At 38.2% G+C, this 22596-nt stretch overlaps 1 pseudogene; it reads left to right on the plus strand.

Moving 5' to 3' along the window:
- The first annotated feature begins 14761 nt into the window (after positions 1-14761).
- LOC129521177 (nascent polypeptide-associated complex subunit alpha-like) lies at positions 14762-15443 on the plus strand (annotated as a pseudogene).
- The last annotated feature ends 7153 nt before the right edge of the window (positions 15444-22596 follow it).

Consider the following 22596-nt stretch of genomic DNA (forward strand, 5'->3'; position numbering starts at 1 on the left):
ACCTCCGGAACTGTGAGAAGTTAAAAGTCTGTGGTTTAATCCCTCTCCCCAACAAGGATCTGCAGAACTTTGTTATAGCAGCCCTAGCGAACTAATACACTGCTTTTTTCAATCTTCCTCTTCGATCTGAATGCCCTTGTGCACGTATCCCAACTATGAACTTTTATTCAAAATTCAGCTAGTTTGCCAATTTCTCCATCAGAACATCCTTATTTCTCTTACTAAAATGTAATCTCTCTCTCTCCTCAGGAATCCTATAGTATAATCTATATTCTTATGCCACTTACCCTTTCTACATTTTGAATTGTCATTAGTTTTATGCCCTATTGCTCCACTTGGACTGACATTTCCTGCAGAGTTGAATCTATTTCTGATTCATTCTCCTATTCCCCACAGAATCTAGCAGTTCCAGCATGCAGTAGAATCTTGATTAAGATGATCTTGATGAGTTAGAAACATAAGTTATATGTCAAAAGATTAAAGCCTAAGTTATATGTCAAAAGACAATGCACATAGGTATATATCTGTGTGAGTGTGTGTTTGTACAACTTTAAATCGTGTCTCCCTCACTAGATAGTAAATTCCATGAACACAGGGGACTTCATCTGTCTAATGAAAGTGCTAATTCGGCTTTTAAAAAAGCCCATACTATTCTTGAGCAATTATGTGTTGGTTTCCTATATGCATTATGGCTACATAATGCATTTTCTTAACAACCACAAAAGGTAATATAATTAGAAATTTTGTGATCCTAATTGTACTTGTGTTGTCAGGAATAATAGCTTCCGTCATAAGTCATCTGCTTTCAGGTGGTAATCCTGCCACTTAATGGAAGGAGAGAATTCATATGCCTTCTCTGACGTAGGATATTTATCTCTTTCCTCAAAGCCTCTGTTTTGGGGTTCATCACCTCAAACATCACCACCCTCTCCATATTTACCCAGCGTTATGCATTGCCTTTTGTTTTCTATACCTCTAGAGCTAGCTAGCTTATGTTTTTGCTTCCAGAAATCAACAAAGAAAGGTAATAGTAACAATCCTTCATTGTTTTACAAAATCAAAAGCTGGGAGGACAGGGAAAAGAGATTTATCAAGATTTACCTTATATAGCCTACTCTATGAAAGTTTTCTTCACTTTAGCACATGTAGAATTTTTGTCCTCTTGCTTCTTATCTCTCTGAGGAGGTTGGGGCAATATAGCAAATGTAACATTTTATAATGGCTAATTTTTCACATGTTTCATTTCCCTTTCCTAAACTCTAAACAAGTATAACAAGTATAAGAAAACAAGTATAAGAAACAAGTATAAGAAAAATGGCTCATGAATTTATTCCATGTGTATCCCCAGTATTTAGCACATGCCTGATATGTGATAGGCTCTCCCCATGTAGAAGTACACTAGCAACTCATAGCCTGCCTCAGAGATTCCAACAGAGAGGTCAGGGCTGTGAGATTTATGGTTTATTACTATTTTCTCCTCTTCTTCTTCTAGTAATATTATTACTACTACTACTATTCATTGTTTTTGTTACCCAGTTTTTTTGTTTTTTATTCTTTGTAAAATTATTCCAAGACAAGATTCACAACTGGTAGTGATGGTAGCAGTGGCTTCTATTATTATTCTATTATCATTACTTTTATTATTAATTATTTTTGTTGCTGTTGTTATTGTTACTATTCATTATCAGGAAATCCAAATGAAGGTTTACATATGTGAACCATTAAAAAATTATTTGTAAATGTAAGTAACACCAATGCCCCCAGTGTAGGATGTTAGAAAATAAAAGATTAATTTTTTATGAAATCTATGGTCCCTTAGCTCTCAATGATTTAGAATAATGCTCACCAGAGTTCCTCGCCCTTTTACCGTGAGTATTTGGCCTCCAGGTAAAGGCATTTCCCTGTGGTTCACCCAAACCTCAGCTGTCTCAAAAAGTGGTTTCTCACTTTCTAATTTGCAGATTGTGGTTTTATTGACATTTATGGGGGTTGCAATGGCAAATAAAGAGTCCTCAAGGGTTTAAAATTCTAGCATTAACCTTCTCTGTATAATTAAATGCTCTGCATTTCAAAATATTTTATAGATATTTGCAATTATAAATTAGTGCTCTCTCCACATGGAGACCACTGTGATCGTGCTTCCAGAGGGAAACAAAAAAAAAAAAAAAAAAGATGCTGTCATCCCTGGAGGTCACTGGCTGCAGGATGAGGAAAGTGTGGCTTAGAGTCAGACAGAGCCAAAGGATTAAATAATGCCTCAGAGACTGAACATGTTACATAATTGTGCACAGGGAAAGAGGAATTCCTAACAGAGGAAACTGTCCAAAGGAGATGTAAGTGTAAGTAGGTAAGTTCTACCCAAAAGGCAGGGTAAACGTTCATTGAAGATCCAACAGCAGACCCAAGTGTATTTCCATAGAGCAAAACATAGGTTGGAGGCACAACCAGTATGGAGCATGGTATAATTCTGGTGTCACTCATTGAAAATAATAGTAGAATGGCATAAGCCTGGTGACTGGCAACTGCAGCATCAAAGTCAAGTAGGACCAACTGTAAACTATTCCTGTTGATGACAAAGTGGTTGCTGGTCCAATGTTTCCTTAATTTGCCCTTGTTTCCTTTATTAGACTCATGTTGCTCAAAATGAAAAACAGATACATGGGTTGATCTTACGCTGACATGGGCTCAGGAAATGTGGATGTAAGCTGCTGGAGTAAAATGAATGCATAGGAAACAGCTGAACAATTAAGATTTCCCCTTGAGAGAGGCTGCTGGGACTTTGCCCAGATTCTCTTTCCTGGACCAATGCATTTATCACCTATTCCTGCTAGTGCTGACTACTATTAGGCACAATTGCACCTTTCTCCAGGGAATTGCCCTCGACTGGCAGAAACTGTCTCACTGAAAATGCCGGAGAACTTTAGCACCCTCTAAAGAGGACAAAATTCAGCCACTGACTAGCTGATATGGTGATCCAAAATTGCAGCCCTCAACCCACTTAACTTCAAGGCAGGACAACTCTGGGGTGCCTTTCACACACCAGAGCTCCCCATGGGTCAGACTCAACCCAGACTTTGTAAAACCCATATTTTTGCTTAGCTTTTTGCCCTATCCTATCCTGCTTCTGTTTATTTCCTTATAGGTATCTTCTGAGGGCACTCCAGGAATGCTAGAACCAAAACACTTGTCTCAGGTTCTATCTCTCAGGAAGCTGATCCAAGACATCTTTTTACTGATGAGTCTTACAAAATTAAAAACTTTTGGTATGGAGTGGGTTCTGAGCCTTAAAGGAGGTGGAATGAGCCCTTAACCCTCCAGTTAGTGCTACATGATCTCTCTGAGCCTAAGTCTCCTTATTATTAACAGAGGAATAATAACATTAACCTCCTTACAAGGTTCTGGGAGGATTGTTAATAATCCTTATGTTAATTATAATACGCTGCATTCATGTATTAAAAATCATATTAATCATATCTCATTTTTTCATTCATTAAGTTCCTTTACATACTAGGCACAGTCCTAGACTCTACACCACAGTGACTAACAGACAAAAATAACTATTCTTACAAAATATTGAATGAGGACAGTAAATACTCAAAATAAGAATATAAATTTTTTTTAAATTTTTATTTATTTATGATAGAGAGAGAGAGAGAGAGAGAGAGAGAGAGGAGAGAGGCAGAGACATAGGCAGAGGGAGAAGCAGGCTCCATGCACCGGAAGCCCGATGTGGGATTCGATCCCGGGTCTCCATGATCGCGCCCTGGGCCAAAGGCAGGCGCTAAACCGCTGCGCCACCCAGGGATCCCTCAAAATAAGAATATACAATGATTTGGGGGGCTCCTAGGTGGTTCGGTCAGTTAAGTGACTGCCTTCAGCTTAGGTCATGATCTCAGGGTCTGAGAGCAAGCCCTGTAGGACTCCATTCTCAGTTGGCTGTCTGCTTCTTCCTCTCCCTCTCCCTTTGTGATGTCTCTCTCTCAAGTAAATAAATAACATCTTAAAAAAAAAAAAAGAATATACAGTGATTTAGGCAAATACTTTGGAAAAATAATGCAAGAAATGGTATAGTAAGTTAATTTTAATCCTCACAACAATTCTACGTGCTTTATAGATAAGAAAACTGAGATTTAGAAAATTTAACTAAATTACTCAGTATCACACAATCAGGACTAAAGGAGAATGTAAATCCGGGACATTTCCCTTAATGGGAAGGCCATAACACCTCAAGCATATGAAAAATACTGCCTATAGTAATAACAATATTGAATAACTGAACACTCAACCACCCCCCACACTGAATCCATATGCCATTTATTTTTTTTTAAGTGCAGTTTATCCTTAGAATTTCTCATTCAGGAGTGCATGAAAGATCCAGCTATTGTGTGAACCTGCCAGCTACCAAAAGAGGAAATAGGAGAGACATTAGAGATCTGAGAATTAGTGAACATACCTTCAGCATGGGATTAAAGGGATAAAAAGGAGGGTTTGAAAAGGAGATAGAAATAAAGGAATGAAGAAAATATCAACAGCATTCATAGGAAGAAATGGCAATATTGACAACTCAGATTACCTAAGCAATTATTCCAGATTTGTTTCATTAAAAAAACATTAAAAAAAAAAAGGAAGTGAGTCTGACTATACCTGAATGATGACATTTTGGGTGGGACACCTGTCTGCACCAAAAGGGGTGGAATTGGAGGAAAGAAGGTACAATTATATTGTCAGGCTGTTTATCTATTACTAAATCTTGAGCTCAACTAATCCAAATGGAGCATATCCTCCATGGTAGGTGAACTGGGTTATATAAGACTAATTATAAAATAAAAAATGTAGGGAACTCTGGATTATTTTCTTCTGAAAGGTTAGAAAATTTCAGTACATTTTAGTCATACTAATGCTTGAGTTTTGACATGGATGGAAGGCCAGTATTCCACTATCTGCAGCCCCGACCAGGTTTATTATTTGTTTATTTGTTTGTTTGTTTTGATATTCTCCCAAAATATTTAAGACAGAAATTGATTACACCGGGTTTGCAGATGGACAAACTAAATCTCAAAAAGATTAAATGTCTTTTGCTCATGTCTTATTTTAGCTGGTAGAATCAGTGCTTGAAGTCTGGTTTTTCTTAATGCTTTGTTATTAATTTGCATTGGTTCTTAATAAGAAAATTTAATTTTTAAAGAGATGATATGTGTAGAAGTATGTACCAAACATCTGTCTTATTTTGTATTCATGCAATGTGTTTTTATCTTTCACTTAAAAAACTATTTTATTGTGGTAAGAGCACTTTACATGAGATCTACTCTCTCATATTTTAAGTATATAATACACTGCCACTAACTATAGGTTCAGCGTTACACAACATGTCTCAAGAGACTAATGTAATCCAATTATAATTTTATATATTATCTTATAGACATAACATATTTAATATATATACATTTATTATGTAGCTAATAGTACTTATATTGCTTGATTGAAACCTCATGCCCATTGATTAGTAACTACACATTTCTTCCTCCCCATAACCCCTAGCAACCACCATTCCATTCTAATTCCATGAATTTGACTATTGTAATTACTTTACATAAGTGAGGTCATGTCATGTATTTATATTTCTGTGACTGACTTATTTCACTCTGCATAATGTCTCCAAGACTCACCCATGTTGTCACATATTACAGAATTTAACTCTTTTTTAAAGGCTGAATTGTATTCCATTATGTGTTTATGACATTTTTCTTTCTCAATTCATCTATTTATAGATGTTTAGATTGTTTTCACATTTTCACTATTGTAAATAGTGCTACAATGAAAAGGGGATTGCTAACACTTCCTAGAGAGCTTGATTTAAATTCTTTAGGATACCCCAGAAATGGGATTGTTGGATCATATGGTAGCTTCTAAAAATTTTTCAGAAAACTTCATATGGTTTTACATAGCAGTTGCACCATTTTTGGATCCCCACCAATAGTGTATAAGAGTTCTAATTTCTAGAGATGCCTGGGTGGCTCAGTCAGTTAAGCATCTGACTCTTGATTTCAGCTCAGATCACAATCCCAGGGTTGTAAGATGGAGCCCCAAGTCAGGGAGCAAGAGACATGGAGTCAGCTAGATTCTCTCTCCCTCTCTGCCCCGCCCCCTTCTGCTCATGCATAGCATACATGTGCTCGCTCTCTCTCTCTCTCTCTCTCTCTCTCAAAAATAAATAAATAATAAATTAAAAAATATATTTTCTAAAAAGAGACATTTGGGCGGCTCAGTCAGGTGTCAGAATTATGGTTTTGGCTCAGGTCATGACTCTCAGGTGGTAAGATCAGCCCTATGTTGAGCTGATCATCACAGAGTCTGCTTGAAAATCTCTTTTCCTCTCCCTATGTCCCTCTCTCTTTCTCTTTCTAAAGTAAATAAAATCTTTAAAAATAAATATTTAAAAAAATTATCATCCCCTTTCCCCTACCCCTCTCCCCTCTCTACCTCTCTAAAAGAAATAATAAATAAATTAATTAATTAATAATAAATTTTTTGAAAGTTTTAATTTCTACATATCCTCACTAATAACTATTTTTTATCATAGCCACATTAACAAGTATGAGTAATATCTCATTGTAGCTTGATTAACATTTCTCTGATGATTAGTGATGTTGAGAATTTTTTCATGTCCATTGTTCATTTGTGTGTCTTCTTTGGAGAAAAGCCTATTTAAGCTCTTGGTCCATTTTTTTAAATCAGGCTATATGTTATTTTACTATTCCATTGTATGAATTCTTTGCAAATTGTGGAAGTTAACCTTTTGGTTTGGAAATATTTTCTCCCATTTCATAGCTTCTGCTGTGCATAAGCTTTTTATTTTGATGTAGTCCCACTTGCTTATTTTGGTTTTGTTGTCATGCTTATGGTGTCAAACCCATGAAATTATTACCAAGATCAATGTCATGAAGGTTTTCACTTATGTCTTTTTCTTGGAGTTTTACAGTTCCAGGTATTATGTTTAAATCTTCAATTGATTTTGAGTTGATTTTGTGTCTGGTGTAAGGTAAGGGTCCAATTTCATTATTTGAATGTGGATATCCAGTTTTTCTAACATCATTTGTTGAAGAGCACCCCATTGTATATTCTTGGACCCTTGTTGAAGATTAGTTGCCTGCATATGGAAGGATTTACTTCTGGGGTGTCTATTCTGTTCCATTTGTCTATGTCTGTACATCAGTACCACACTGTTTTGATTACTATACTTCTGTAATATTTTCCAAAATCAGGTGATATAATGCCTTCAGGTTAGTTCTTCTATCTCAGGATTGATTTGGCTATTTTTGGTCTTTTGTGGTTTCTTGTAAATTGTAAAAGTTGTTTTTGCCTTTTTTTTTCTTAGAAGGAAAGAGGGGGCAAGGAACAGAGGGAAGAAGAGAGAGAGAGATAAGTAGGCTTCATGCCCAGAGTGGAGCCTAACGTGGTGCTGGATCTCACAACCCTAAGATCATGACCTATGGAGAAATCAGATATTTAACCAACTGAGCCACCCAGGCATCCATTTTTGTAAAAACACTAAACAAAACAAACCCCTTATGATTTTGATGGGAGTAGCATTGAGTCTGTAAATGGCTCTGGGCAGTATGGGCATTTTAACAATATTAAGTCTTCCAATCCATGAACATGGCCTTTCCATATATTTGTTTCTTCTCTTTCTTTCACTAATGTTTTGTAATGTTTAGTATACAAGTCTTTCCCCAACTTAGTTAAGTTTATTCTTAAGTAGTTTATTCTTTTTAAATACTATTATAAGTGGGACTTTTTTTTAATTTCCTTTTCAGATAATTTGCTGTTATTTATACAAACCGAATGTTGTATGTTGATGTTAAATCCTGCAATTTTACTGAATTGGTTTATTAGCTTTAATTCTTTTATGGATTCTAAAGAGTTTTCTATATATAAAATCATGTTATCTGCAAAGAGGGGCAATTTTACTTTTCTTTCTGACTTGGATGACACTTATTTTTCTTGTCTAATTATTCTGGCTAGCATTTCCAGTACCATGTTGAGTACAAGTGATGAGAATGAGTATCCTTATCTTATTCCTTATGTGAGAGGAAAGACTATCACTTTTTCACTATTGAGAATGATGTTTGCCATGGGCCCGTTATTGATGATCTTTATTTTGTGGTGGTACTTTCTATTTCTCATTGTTGAGATTTTATCATGAGGGAGTGAGAAATTTTATCAAACATTTTTTTCTGCATCTATTGAGATGGCTGTGTAATTTTTATCCTTTATTCTGTTAATGTAGCATAAAACATTAATTTTCATACGTTGAATCATCCTTGCATCTAATGGACAAATTCCACTTAGTATTGGTGTATGATCCTTTTAATATTCTGTTGAATTAAGTTATTATTTGTTGAGAATTTTTACATCTATATTCATTAGGGATATTGTCTTATATATATTTTTTTTCTCCTGTGATATCTCTGTTTGTTTTTTCTATCAGGGTAATGCTGGCATTACAAATGAGGTTTTTTGTTTGTTTTTTTCACAAATGAGTTTGAAAGTGTTCCCTCCTCTTCATTTTTTGGAAGAGTTTCAGAGAGATTAGTGTTAATTCTTATCTAAATATTTGGTAGAGGGGATCCCTGGGTGGCTCAGCGGTTTCGCGCCTGCCTTTGGCCCAGGGCGCGATCCTGGAGTCCTGGGACCGAGTTACGCGTCCATCGGGCTCACTGCATGGAGCCTGCTTCTCCCTCAGCCTGTCTCTCTCTCTCTGTCTCTCTCTCTCTCTCTCTCTGTCTCTCTCTCTGTCTCTCTCTCTCTCTGTGTCTCTAATAAATAAATAAAATCTTAAAAAAGATAAATGAATAAATAAATTTTTGATAGAATAAGCAAGTGAAGCCATGTGATCTTGGACTCTTGTTTGTTAAAACTTTTTTTGATTATTAATTCAATGATCTTACTTGTAATTCACCTGTTCCAATTTTCTATTCTTTCATAATTCAGGATTTGTAGGTTGTATATTTCTAAGAATTTTTCCATTTCTTCCAGATTCTTCAGTTTGTTGGTAAATAATTATTTATAGTAGTCTCTTATGATCCTTTTATTTCTGTGGCATTGATCGTATTTTCTCTTCTTTCATTTCTTATTTTATTTATTTGAGCATTTTGTATTTTTTTCTTCTTTACTCTATCAAGGTTGTCGATTTAAAGTAGTAAGGCGGAGACATCCAGCTATTATACAGTCAGATGCCAAATTCTGATGTAGTGTGGCCCTCCCCTCCCCTTCATATTGCCCTGTGCTCAGAGGATTATACCACGACCTAATTTGCTACTAATAAAATACTTCCTCTTCTAAAAAAACTATCTTGCTACTATAATGAATAATTATTCTTCTCAATTGTAAAGATTTTACAAATACATAGTTTGGAAAAAATTAGAAAATTATCCTTGTTTCTCATTACTATAAAAAAGGTGTTTTAGTCACCAGAATATTCAACTTAAGTGTCTCAGAAATATCTCTTTCTGAGATAAGTTAAAATAACATAAAGAATAAATAATAGTATAGATAGGGAAAAATAAAGAAGAGTAATTCTATTTATAAAAATTCTAATATCTCTACTTAAGATCATTCTATGACTTCCTCTGTGAAATTTCTGTTCATGTCTTTTGCCCGTTTCATGATTGGATTGTTTGTTTCTTTGAGTTGAGTTTAATAAGTTATTTATAGATCTCAGAAACTAGCCCTTTATCTGATATGTCATTTGCAAATATCTTCTCCCATTCTGTAGGTTGTCTTTGAGTTTTGTTGACTGTATCTGTTGCTGTGCAAAAGCTTCATATCTTTATGAAGTCCCAATAGTTCATTTTTGCTTTTGTTTCTCTTGCCTTCATGGATGTATCTTGCAAGAAGTTACTGTGGCTGAGTTCAAAAAGGGTGTTGCCTGTGTTCTCCTCTAGGATTTTGATGGAATCTAGTCTCACATTAAGATCTTTCATCCATTTTGAGTTTATCTTTGTGTATGGTGCAAGAGAGTGGTCTAGTTTCATTCTTCTGCATGTGGATGTCCAATTTCCCCAGCACCATTTATTGAAGAGACTTTTTTTCTAGTGGATAGTCTTTCCTCCTTTATCGAATATTAGTTGACCATAAAGTTGAGGGTCCACTTCTGGATTCTCTATTCTGTTCCATTGAGATACCACCTCACACCAGTGAGAATGGGGAAAATTAACAAAGCAAGAAACCACAAATGTTGGAGAGGATGTGGAGAAAGGGGAACCCTCCTGCACTGTTGGTGGGAATGTGAACTGGTGCAGCCACTCTGGAAAACTGTGTGGAGGTTCCTCAAAGAGTTAAAAATAGATCTGCCCTATGACCCTGCAATTGCACTGCTGGGGATTTACCCCAAAGATACAGATGCAATGAAACACCGGGACACCTGCACCCCGATGTTTATAGCAGCAATGTCCACAATAGCCAAACTGTGGAAGGAGCCTCGGTGTCCACTGAAAGATGAATGGATAAAGAAGATGTGGTTTATGTATACAGTGGAATATTACTCAGCCATTAGAAACGAAGAATACCCACCATTTGCTTCGACGTGGATGGAACTGGAGGGTATTATGCTGAGTGAAGTAAGTCAATCGGAGAAGGACAAACATTATATGTTCTCATTCATTTGGGGAATATAAAAAATAGTGAAATGGAATAAAGGGGAAAGGAGAAAAAATGAGTGGGAAATATCAGAAAGGGAGACAGAACATGAGAGACTCCTAACTCTGGGAAATGAACTGGGGTGGTGGAAGGGGAGGTGGGCGGGGAGTGGGGTGACTGGGTGACAGGCACTGAGGGGGCACCTGATGGAATGAGCCCTGGGTGTTATTTATATGTTGGCAAATTGAACACCAATAAAAAATAAATTTATTTCAAAAAATCATTCTATGATATGATCCTATTTCATACCATGCTTTCTTACTTTACTGGAAAAATGTTTTCATCATACATTCCTAGTAATAATAAAGAAAATAAATGGATAAATATCAACTCCTTTTAAAAACAAATATATGTGGTTGATAGTTGAATTCCATGATGTCTCTATGCTGGACTAGCTGGATGCAGAGGGAAGAAAATGGAACCCAGAATTCAGAAACAAATTATTATTTTCATAGAGCTCTTAAACAGGTATTAAAAGAAAAACTGGTATTCAAGAAATGACTAAGCTACTCTTCAGGAAAGTCAATAGTTAAGTATCTTTATTATAAAATAATTATTTTAAATAAGGGTGGATTAACAGAGGTAGATCCCATATTTTACCAAATAAAGGTAGGATTGAAAACTAAGTGAAGAATCTAAAAAGATATGTTACTTGTTATCTATTGTTATATAACAAATTGTCTCCAAATTTAGCAATTTTAAACAACATTTATTATCTCTGAGTCAAGGATCTTCCTGTGGTTTAGTTCACTGTTTATGGCCTAGTCTCTCAGAAGTCTGCAATTAAGTTATCTGGGATTGCAGTCATCTCTGTATTCAGCTGGAGGGGAGTTCACCATGAAGTTCACTAGGGTAGCTATTCACAGGTCTCTGGGTCCTTGCTAGCAAAAGGCTGGAAGTATCAGCTCCTGGCTCTATGGTTTCTACATGGGGCTTCTCACAGGGCTGCTAGTTACCCCAGAGAACAGATTCTGAAACAAAGATTCCAAGACAGAAGCCGCAATCTTTTTAAAAACTTGATATTTGAAGTGATATCTTATTGCTTTGGCTGTATTCATTAGAAGTGAGTTACCAAATCTAGCCATACTCAAGACAAAGGATTACATAAGTGTGTGAATATGAGGAGATAAGGATCATGAAGTGTCATCTTAGAGTCTCCCTACCACAGATAATATCTACTTATGACTCTCAGTGGTAAGAGACACAGTCTCTTTCCTCTTAGAAAGCAGTTCATTGTTTTCACTAATGTTTGCATGTCATCAATGAATGAAAATCAGTGGAACCCAAGGGTAAAGGATATAGGTAACTCTGATACTGTGATTGGATTTCACACTTCAGGGCAGACTGACTGGGGCATATCCATGTCATCTCAGATATTAATTTCCTAATGTATAAACAGCAAGATTTGTGTTTTTATCTAATTTTCTCAGATATCTACAAGGCTTTCTCTCTCTCTCTCTCTCTCTCTCTCATTCTCTTTCTCTTTCTCTCTCTCTCTCGTTTTCCTTCATTTATATCCTAATGTTAATTCTTTACTCTTTGACTTTCATTGGAGATTATTTACCATGTATCATCACTATCCAGGCAAATTGGACAGATGGAAAGTCTGAAAAAGATCTTGGTCTCTGCTAGATATGACTTTTAATGAGAGAAATGAAGTGGGAAAGATTATTCCTTTATCTGATAATTTTTTAACCTAGCAAAATATGACCATTTTCTTCTGAAGTCACTAAAACTATCTATAGACTGAAATTCTCTAGGTACATTCTGGGTACACGTACTTCAGAAATAAATTTAGTCACAATAGAACCTAATGTTATTAAGAGTCTAAAATATGTATTTTGTATTTTATTCAAGAGGCTTGGCTGTTCTTGTGAGCTAACAGTAAATTAACAGTAAGGACTGGTTCTTGTCTTTTCTGCTCATTTAAATCCCAATCCTAGTGACTAAACGGTATAAACATATAAACATAAGCTTTTAATGGTTTGGATAGAGTCAAAAACAAAAAGTTCCCTAGTTAAGTTCTGCAGTTAAATACAATTATTTTACCAGTCTTGGTCTTAATGTATCTTGTTTGTCACATGTAGTTTGTGGAAAATGCTGGGGAAAAAAGGAATTAAAACGTAGAATTTCAATAGCATATTTTATTTTTAATTTGCTATTTTTAACTCTAAAACATTAAGTCCTATTTTGCTGCCATATCTTCTTCCTTTAATGACCTTAGCTAAATTCTAAAATTCTCACCCCCATTTGTGAAAATGTAATGATAAAATAAACCAATAGCAAAGTTGAATGGAATCCAGTTCTAAAATCCCTTGCCTCACTCAGCTGCTTCTCAGATACCTGAAATGCGCTGCTTAATTTAGAAAGAAAAATTACAGTGAGGCTGCAATCCTGCCTTTCAGAGACAAGGGAGCAGGAAATGATTTGCAGGTGATTGAAAGGTGGTGTTTGCACTTAGGATTTCCTGAGCTTTCCAAATTTAACCTTGGAGCTTACCTATCTTTGATTTTGAGAATTAGATCCAACCCATATTCTGGATATTTCCCGACTGTAGAGATGCATCTTGGCTGGGAATGAGAAAAATAAAGGCTACATGCTCATTGCTAAAAGAGAAAAGAGCAAGACAGAATGTGAAAGAAATAGATGAAGGCTACAGTTTAGCTTTCCTCTGAGCCATGGACAAGGATCTGACTTCTCCTTTAATTTAACCCTTGGACTGTCACAGAGAAATAAGGGGCCTTAGAGAAAATTCTACTGCATTTGCCATTTCCAAACAGAAAAATAAAATAGAATAGACATATGAGAAACTTAAAAAAATTATCATTGCAAGATGCTGTGAATAAATATGATAAAATCAAATACAAAATATTTATGCAGATATACATATTAATTTTTGCAAGTAAATGCATATAAAGTGTAAAGTAAGGTAAAAATCTCATTCTTTTCCTAAGATGTAGAATAATGGGTTTGTTTTCTGGGTTAAGTTATGCCTTGTTTTCTAAAAATAAATTTTATCATTCTTTGTGTATAGGAACACTGAAAAAAAATTGACTCTTGTCCACAAGACGACTATTAACAATTCTTATTCAAAGCCTACTGTATCTGAGTTCTGAATTAAATAGCACAGTACATACATCTAGCAAGCTCTCAATATATATTGGTTAAATATAATTGAATAAAGCAATGAAGGAAAGAAAGAAGGGAAAAGAGAGATAAATGAAGAAGAGGGGAAGAGGAAGGATATACAAGATACAGGAAACATTTTATCCACTGGACATCGCGTCTTGAAAAGCTTTCTTCGTTTGGCTTTCAGGAATACTACTTTTGTCTTTTTCCTTCTGCTTTACTAGTTGTATCTTTTCAGCCTCCTATGATGGTTTCTTTTCTCTCTCCAATATCTAGACATTGGAGTGTATTAGGGCTTAGTCTTTGGTTATGGATTTTTCTCTATGCAGAGCCAGTTCTTGAGTAATCTTTTCAAATAGTATGACTTTATTAAACCAATAATCCTACCAACCCACCCAGTCATTGTCTAAACTAAAGTGCTTTCCTAACCGCTGGATTCATGTACTTAACTTTCTGCTTGATCTTTTATGTAGATCTCAAATAGCTATGTCAATGTCAACTTTTACCAAACAGAATTTCGGTTCATACACGCTTCCCTCCTGATCTCTTCCTTCCTCAATCTTCTCCATATCTATCAACAATACTGCCTTTACCCTGTTTCTCAAACTAAACATTGAAGACATATTTCTTTTCTTTAATTGCATCAAAAACCATGTGAGTCTTATATTTAAAAGAGATCCCAAATTTCATAATTTGTCACCTTGTCCATGCTGTCACAAAAACTTGTTTAACTTGTTCTACTCTTGCTTAGATTCCTGGAATAGTTTCATGACAGTATTCTTGCTTCAGCTTTGCTTGTTTCAGTCAGATCATAGTCCAATTAGATAAATAAATCACTCTGGAGAACTCCTCAACCATGAGGTTCAAAAAGAAGAGGCATAGCTCACTCTCTTTCTGCCACCACAATCCCTTGGTTCCACAATCCCCGCACAAAATGCCTGGTGAAGCCACAGAAGCCATCCCTGCTACAGAGCAGGAGTTGCCAGGGCCACAGGCTGAGACAGAGTCTGGAACAGAATCCAATAGTGTGAATCAGTACCAGAGCTCAAGGAACAGAATTCTACACAGGTGACCACACAATAAGCCCAGCTGGCAGCCACAGCTGAAATCAATGAAGAACCAGTCAGTAAAGCAAAACAAAGCTGAAATGAAAAGAAGGCATGGAAAGCGATGTCCAAACTGGGTCTTTGTCAGGTTACAGGGATTAGAAGAGTCACTATCTAGATATCTAAGAATATCTTCTTTGTCATCACAAAACCAGAAGTCTACAAGACCCCAGCTTCAGATATGTACACAATTTTGGGGGAAGCCAAAATCAAGGATTTTTCTCAGCAGGCACAACTAGTAACTCCTGATATTCAAAGTTCAAGGTGAAGCTATCTCAAACACTCGAGAAAACACATAGACTCCAACTGTGCAAGAGTGAAGAGGAAGAGATTGATGAAACTGGTGTAGAGTTTAAGGACATAGAATTGGTCATGTCACAAGCAAATATGTCAAAAGCAAAGACAGTCCAACCCCTAAAGAACAACAGTAATGATATTGTAAATGCTATTACAGAACAACAATGTAACCATCTGAAAACAAGATCTTTTTTTGGTGTTTCAAAAGAATAACTGCAGCTTGATTTGAAATTTGTACTCATTCTATCATTAATAAAGTTATAGCTTCTAGTTGGATGAGGGGGAATGAGGAATAACTAGAGCACAAAAGTATACTCACTACTTATCCCAGTGAAAGCAGAACTAACGTAATTCATTCAGCTCATAGTCAGTGACAAGGCAGAGAGAAAGACGATTGGGAAAATGGCCTGGCTTCTCTCTTCCCTCCACTTTTAGTGTCTTACCCAGCTGTCTCGTAAAAAAGCCTAGAATCTATAATACCAAGGAAGAACTTGAGAAAGGAAAGAGTAGATATAATAGCAGTTGGGCCAAGGATCAATGACCTCTGTCCCTAACTTCCCCCCACTATAACTTTGTCTCCCCAAAAGCAAGAGTGAACCACATGAAATCGAATACATATCCTGCCAAGTGCCTAGTCACCTTCCAGTGGCTTTGCATTATACTTTAAATAAAATGCCAAGTTCTTATCATGACCTACAATACTTTACATAACCTAACTACCATCTAATACTCTAATTTCTCCCTGTCTCTTTCCTTTGCCTCACCTCATTTTGGCATGTAGCCTTTCTTGCATTTCATTGACTATGTCTAGCAAAACTTCTTCCCCACCTCTTCCATCTGGTAAATTATTCCCCTTGTTTACTACGTTTGTTCCTAGCTTCAGTCAGGCTCTGCTCAAATATCAGCCCTTCCCTGATATCAGCCCTCAAGTATCAGATCAGAGGAGCTCTCTGATCATTTTTCCAAAACATGAACCCATCTACTAATTTATGTCTCTTTACCATGCTTAATTTTTCTTCTTAGCACTATCACTACTTCACAGTGTTGGGGAACATCATTGAAAAGACCTGACTGCCAAGTGACCTGTGAGCTGAGGGGGCCCTGGCCCTTGGAGGCTCCTTACTCCATTGCCCATCCTTGGAATATGGGTTCCACTGGGCTTTCCTGATCCCAGATGCTGCTCTAAGGACAGAGCCTTGAGACAAGCATGCAGTGTTGAGAACACCTGTATGATATGTGTGACTGAATCCATTAAGACCCCCTTTTAGAGAGGGGAGGGGCGAGATGGCGGAAGAGTAGGGTCCCCAAACCAACTGTCCCCACCAAATTACCTAGATAACCTTCAAATTATCCTGAAAATCTACGAATACGGCCTGAGATTTAAAGAGAGACCAGCTGGAACGCTACAGGGAGAAGAGTTCGCGCTTCTATCCAGGTAGGAAGACGGGGAAAAAGAAATGAAGAAACAAAAGGCCTCCAAGGGGGAGGGGCCCCGCAAGGAGCCGGGCTGAGGCCGGGGCGAGTGTCCCCAGGACAGGAGAGCCCCGTCCTGGAGAAGCAGGAGCTGCACCAACCTTCCCGGGCGGAAAGGGGCTCGCAGGGAGTTGGAGCAGGACCCAGGAGGGCGGGGATGCCCTCGGGCTCCCTGGGACACTAACAGACACCTGCGCCCCGGGAGAGTGCGCCGAGCTCCCTAAGGGCTGCAGCACGCACCGCTGGACCCAGGAGCAGCTCGGAGGGGCTCGGGCGGCGGCTCCGCGGAGGGGGCTGCGGGGCGGGAGCGCGAATCCAACAGCGCAGGCCCCGGAGCACAGGGCGCCGGGACACAGCCCAGGATCCGGCCTCCCCCCGGGACAGGCAGAGGCCGGGAGGGCCCAGGACAGCAAGGACGCTCCTCCCCGAGCTGAGCAGATCAGCGGCCCCGCCCCGGAGCCTCCAGGCCCTGCAGACGGAGAGCCCCGGAGTTACTGCGGGAGCTGACTCCAGGGCTCCAGAGCTGGCCCCGCCACTGTGGCTGTTCCTCCTGGGGCCTCACGGTGTGAACAACCCCCACTAAGCCCTGCACCAGGCACAGGGCTGAGCATCTCCCCCAAGTGCTAACACCTGAAAATCAGCACAGCAGGCCCCTCCCCCAGAAGACCAGCTAGACGGACCAGTTCCAGGGGAAGTCAAGGGACTTAAAGTATACAGAATCAGAAGATACTCTGCTGTGTTTTTTTTTTCTTTTTGATTTCTGATTGCTTCACCCACCCCCTTTTTTTTCACCTTTCTTTCTTTTTCTTTCTCTTTTTCTTCCTGTTTTTCTTCTTTTTCTTTTTTCTTTTTCTCTTTTCTTTCCTTCTCTCTCTCTCTCTCTCTCTCTCTCTCTTTTTCTCCTTTTCCCAATACAACTTGTTTTTGGCCACTCTGCACTGAACAAAATGACTAGAAGGAAAGCCTCACCTCAAAAGAAAGAATCAGAAACAGCCCTCTCTCCCACAGAGTTACAAAATCTGGATTACAATTCAATGTCAGAAAGCCAATTCAGAAGCACTATTCTACAGCTACTGGTGGCTCTAGAAAAAAGCATAAAGGACTCAAGAGACTTCATGACTGCAGAATTTAGATCCAATCAGGCAGAAATTAAAAATCCATTGAATGAGATGCAATCCAAACTAGAAGTCCTAATGACAAGGGTTAACAAGGTGGAAGAACAAGTGAGTGACATAGAAGACAAGTTGATGGCAAAGAGGGAAACTGAGGAAAAAAGAGACAAACAATTAAAAGACCATGAAGATAGATTAAGGGAAATAAACGACAGCCTGAGGAAGAAAAACCTACGTTTAATTGGGGTTCCCGAGGGCGCCGAAAGGGCCAGAGGGCCAGAATATGTATTTGAACAAATCATAGCTGAAAACTTTCCTAATCTGGGAAGGGAAACAGGCATTCAGATCCAGGAAATAGAGAGATCCCCCCCTAAAATCAATAAAAACCGTTCAACACCTCGACATCTAATAGTGAAGCTTGCAAATTCCAAAGATAAAGAGAAGATCCTTAAAGCAGCAAGAGACAAGAAATCCCTGACTTTTATGGAGAGGAGTATTAGGGTAACAGCAGACCTCTCCACAGAGACCTGGCAGGCCAGAAAGGGCCGGCAGGATATATTCAGGGTCCTAAATAAGAACATGCCACCAAGAATACTTTATCCAGCAAGGCTCTCATTCAGAATGGAAGGAGAGATAAAGAGCTTCCAAGACAGGCAGGAACTGAAAGAATATGTGACCTCCAAACCAGAAAGAAAATTTAAGGGGGACTCTTAAAATTCTCCTTTAAGAAGAAGTCCAGTGAAACAATCCACAAAAACAAGGGCTGAATATATAACATGATGACACTAAACTCATATCTTTCAATAGTAACTCTGAACATGAACGGGCTTAATGACCCCATCAAAAGGCGCAGGGTTTCATACTGGATAAAAAAGCAGGACCCATCTATTTGCTGTCTACAAGAGACTCATTTTAGACAGAAGGACACCTACAGCCTGAAAATAAAAGGTTGGAGAACCATTTACCATTCAAATGGTCCTCAAAAGAAAGCAGGGGTAGCCATCCTTATATCAGATAAACTAAAATTTATCCCGAAGACTGTAGTGAGAGATGAAGAGGGACACTATATCATACTTAAAGGATCTATCCAACAAGAGGACTTAACAATGCTCAATATATATGCCCCGAATGTGGGAGCTGCCAAATATTTCAATCAATTAATAACAAAACTGAAGAAATACTTAGATAATAATACACTTATACTTGGTGACTTCAATCTAGCTCTTTCTACCCTCGATAGGTATTCTAAGCACAACATCTCTAAAGAAATGAGAGCTTTAAATGATACACTGGACCAGATGGATTTCACAGATATCTACAGAAACTTACATCCAAACTCAACTGAATACACATTCTTCTCAAGGGCACATGGAACTTTCACCAGAATAGACCACATACTGGGTCACAAATCGGGTCTGAACCAATACCTAAAGATTGGGATCGTCCCCTGCATATTCTCAGACCGTAATGCCTTGAAATTAGAACTAAATCACAACTAGAAGTTTGGAAGGACCTCAAACACGTGGAGGTTAAGGACCATCCTGCTAAAAGATGAAAGGGTCAACCAGGAGATTAAAGAAGAATTAAAAAGATTCATGGAAACTAATGAGAATGAAGATACAACCGTTCAAAATCTTTGAGATGCAGCAAAAGCAGTCCTAAACGGGAAATACATTGCAATAAAAGCATCCATTCAAAAACTGAAAGAACTCAAATACAAAAGCTAACCTTACACATAAAGGAGCTAGAGAAAAAACAGCAAATAGATCCTACACCCAGCAGAAGAAGAGAGTTAATTAAGATTCGAGCAGAACTCAACGAAATCGAGACCAGAAGAACTGTGGAACAGATCAACAGAACCAGGAGTTGGTTCTTTGAAAGAATTAGCCAGCCTTATTAAAAAGAAGAGAGAGAAGACTCAAATTAATAAAATCATGAATGAGAAAGGAGACATCACTACCAACACCAAGGAAATACAAATGATTTTAAAAACATATTATGAACAGCTCTACGCCAATAAATTAGGCAATCTAGAAGAAATGGACGCATTCCTGGAAAGCCACAAACTACCAAAACTGGAACAGGAAGAAATAGAAAACTGAACAGGCCAATAACCAGGGAGGAAATTGAAGCAGTCATCAAAAACCTCCCAAGACACAAGAGTCCAGGGCCAGATGGCTTCCCAGGGGAATTCTATCAAACGTTTAAAGAAGAAACCATACCTATTCTACTAAAGCTGTTTGGAAAGATAGAAAGAGATGGAGTACTTCCAAATTCGTTCTATGAGGCCAGCATCACCTTAATTCCAAAACCAAAGACCCCACAAAAAAGGAGAAGTACAGACCAATTTCCCTGATGAACATGGATGCAAAAATTCTCAACAAGATACTAGCCAATAGGATCCAAGAGTACATTAAGAAAATTATTCACCATGACCAAGTAGGATTTATCCTTGGGACACAAGACTGGTTCAACACTCGTAAAACAATCAATGTGATTCATCATATCAGCAAGAGAAAAACCAAGAACCATAGGATCCTCTCATTAGATGCAGAGAAAGCATTTGACAAAATACAGCATCCATTCCTGATCAAAACTCTTCAGAGTGTAGGGATAGAGGGAACATTCCTCAACATCTTAAAAGCCATCTACGAAAAGCCCACAGCAAATATCATTCTCAATGGGGAAGCACTGGGAGCCTTTCCCCTAAGATCAGGAACAAGACAGGGATATCCACTCTCACCACTGCTATTCAACATAGTACTGGAAGTCCTAGCCTCAGCAATCAGACAACAAAAAGACATTAAAGGCATTCAAATTGGCAAAGAAGAAGTCAAACTCTCCCTTTTCGCTGATGACATGATACTCTACATAGAAAACCCAAAAGCCTCCACCCCAAGATTGCTAGAACTCATACAGCAATTTGGTAGCATTACAGGATACAAAATCAATGCCCAGAAATCAGTGGCATTTCTATACACTAACAATGAGATTGAAGAAAGAGAAATTAAGGAGTCAACCCCATTTACAATTGCACCCAAAAGCATAAGATACCTAGGAATAAACCTAACCAAAGAGGTAAAGGATCTATACCCTAAAAACTATAGAACACTTCTGAACGAAATTGAGGAAGACACAAAGAGATGGAAAAATATTCCATGCTCATGGATTGGCAGAATTAATATTGTGAAAGTGTCGATGTTACCCAGGGCAACTTACACGTTTAATGCAATCCCTATCAAAATACCATGGACTTTTTTCAGAGACTTAGAACAAATTATTTTAAGATTTGTGTGGAATCAGAAAAGACCCCGAATAGCCAGGGGAATTTTAAAAAAGAAAACCATAGCTGGGGGCATCACAATGCCAGATTTCAGGTTGTACTACAAAGCTGTGGTCATCAAGACAGTGTGGTACTGGCACAAAAACAGACACATAGATCAATGGAACAGAACAGAGAACCCAGAAGTGGACCCTGAACTTTATGGTCAACTAATATTCGATAAAGGAGGAAAGACTATCCACTGGAAGAAAGACAGTCTCTTCAATAAATGGTGCTGGGAAAATTGGACATTCACATGCAGAAGAATGAAACTAGACCACTCTCTTGCACCATACACAAAGATAAACTCAAAATGGATGAAAGAGCTAAATGTGAGACAAGAATCCATCAAAATCCTAGAGGAGAACACAGGCAACACCCTTTTTGAACTCGGCCACAGTAACTTCTTGCAAGATACATCCACGAAGGCAAAAGAAACAAAAGCAAAAATGAACTATTGGGACTTCATCAAGATAAGAAGCTTTTGCACAGCAAAGGATACAGTCTACAAAACTAAAAGACAACCTACAGAATGGGAGAAAATATTTGCAAATGATGTATCAGATAAAGGGCTAGTTTCCAAGATCTATAAAGAACTTATTAAACTCAACAGCAAAGAAACAAACAATCCAATCATGAAATGGGCAAAAGACATGAAGAGAAATCTCACAGAGGAAGACATAGACATGGCCAACAGGCACATGAGAAAATGCTCCGCATCACTTGCCATCAGGGAAATACAAATCAAAACCACAATGAGATACCACCTCACACCAGTGAGAATGGGGAAAATTAACAAGGCAGGAAACCACAAATGTTGGAGAGGATGCGGAGAAAAGGGAACACTCCTGCACTGTTGCTGGGAATGTGAACTGGTGCAGCCACTCTGGAAAACTGTGTGGAGGTTCCTCAAAGAGTTAAAAATAGACCTGCCCTACGACCCAGCAATTGCACTGTTGGGGATTTACCCCAAAGATTCAGATGCAATGAAACACCGGGACACCTGCACCCCGATGTTTATAGCAGCAATGTCCACAGTAGCCAAACTGTGGAAGGAGCCTCGGTGTCCACTGAAAGATGAATGGATAAAGAAGATGTGGTTTATGTATACAATGGGATATTACCCAGCCATTAGAAACGACAAATACCCACCATTTGCTTCAACGTGGATGGAACTGGAGGGTTTTATGCTGAGTGAAGTAAGTCAATCGGAGGACAAACATTATATGGTCTCATTCATTTGGGGAATATAAATAATAGTGAAAGGGAATATAAGGGAAGGGAGAAGAAATGTGTGGGAGATATCAGAAAGGGAGACAGAACATAAAGACTCCTAACTCTGGGAAACGAACTAGGGGTGATGGAAGGGTGGGGGGTGGGGGTGAATGGGTGACGGGCACTGAGGGGGGCACTTAACGGGATGAGCACTGGGTGTTATTCTGTATGTTGGTAAATTGAA

Source organism: Nyctereutes procyonoides, unplaced genomic scaffold (genome assembly GCF_905146905.1).
Source record: "Nyctereutes procyonoides isolate TBG_1078 unplaced genomic scaffold, NYPRO_anot_genome, whole genome shotgun sequence".
Lineage (NCBI taxonomy): Eukaryota > Metazoa > Chordata > Mammalia > Carnivora > Canidae > Nyctereutes > Nyctereutes procyonoides.